This window comes from Pygoscelis adeliae, unplaced genomic scaffold, assembly GCF_000699105.1.
Source record: "Pygoscelis adeliae isolate BGI_AS28 unplaced genomic scaffold, ASM69910v1 Scaffold72, whole genome shotgun sequence".
NCBI lineage: Eukaryota > Metazoa > Chordata > Aves > Sphenisciformes > Spheniscidae > Pygoscelis > Pygoscelis adeliae.
Genome location: NW_008824286.1, coordinates 1095998 through 1097451, shown reverse-complemented (window position 1 = coordinate 1097451; position 1454 = coordinate 1095998).

The following is a 1454-nucleotide window of genomic DNA, read 5'->3' as shown; positions in this document are numbered from 1 at the left end:
CCGGCGCCGCGCCATCCTACACTGGCACACCGCTACCCACGCGTGTCCTGCAGTAAGAACAATCCTGCGGCAGCACAACGAGCTGGGGACTATGCTCGGGTGCGGGGATGGAGGCACGAGGACGGAGGTCGGAGGCTAGGCAGCGGCGATGGGCTCACCGTGCCACGCCAGCACCCCGGCCCGAACCCGGGCTCCCATTCCCTGCAAAAGCCAGCACAGGAGCGGGGTGAGCTTACGCAACACGGTGCGGGGGGGAAATATTTATCAGGCTGTTTAAAGGAGAAACAGGCAGGAGGCCAGGCCGAAAGAGGAGGGGAGCGAGCGCACAAACACAGGAAGGAAGTGGCACGTCCCTGCCTGCCACTGGGGCGGGGGCCATGGCCCCCCAGACCCCCTCCAGGCTGCCAGGGCGTCCCTGGCGACTCCAAGCACCCCTCCCCAGAGGGTCCCTGATGTCCCTCGTTCCCCTGGAAGGGACGGCGTGCCGCAGAGGGGGTTGGGGCACTCAGGGTCAGGGCTGCTGCTTGCAGCCAGCTCACCCTCAGCGAGCAGGGACACAGGGAACCTCAAACTTTGGGCCGTGAACTGGTGCCGGCAGGTGCCTTCAGGCAGGACCAAGAGGCGCTGAGGCGAATGGGGAAGCTAGGGAGTCACTGAGAGCCTGCTGGTGCGGTGGATGTATGGGCTGGTTTCACATCGGCCCCGCGCTGCCTTCCTCTTCCCCCCACGGGAGCAGCAGCCACGGGCATCCCCATGCAAACACTGCCCCAAAACCAGGGGGAAGGCAGAGGAGGAGGCCAGGCAGGAGAGGAGACGAGTGGGGACAGAGGCTGCCGGAGGACGGGGCTGCCAAAAGGAGAAGCGATCCCCATCCAGACCCATTGCCCCACCACCCTGGGGCACAGCCTTTTTGGAGGAGCAGAGGGTGACGGGATCAGCCCCAGCTCCCATCCCACACATAAGAATGCACGGAGTTGCAGGGGGGAGAAAAAAACCCAAGGACCAAAGAACTTTCTGCAACCCCAGGCAGTGACATACCTGCTCGTGCATTTCAAGTTCAAAATGGGAAAAAAAACCCACAAAATAACCCAAAACCCCTTGGTTTCTCAGGCTGGGTCCCCACCACCCCTAATGCCCCCAGCCGCCTGAGCGCAGCCCTGCACCGAAGGCCAGTCAGTAGAAACCTTTATTAAACACAAAGCTCAGAGGAACACAAGCTTGTTAAAAGGCAGTAAAAGTGAAAGTGCGTCTCCAGCTCAGCCCCGGGGGGTCCCAGGACCCCCCTCCCCTCCGCCTGTCCCAGCCCCAGTGGGCCAGAGAAGGGGAGACGGAGCCAAAAGGCTGAATGGCTGCGTGGGGAGGGGAAGAAAAGCCTGGAGACAGCGTTGGGTCCTCACCTGCAGAGATGCGCCCCCCCCTCCCCGGAACACCCCCGTGTCCCCCCCCCCCGGCGA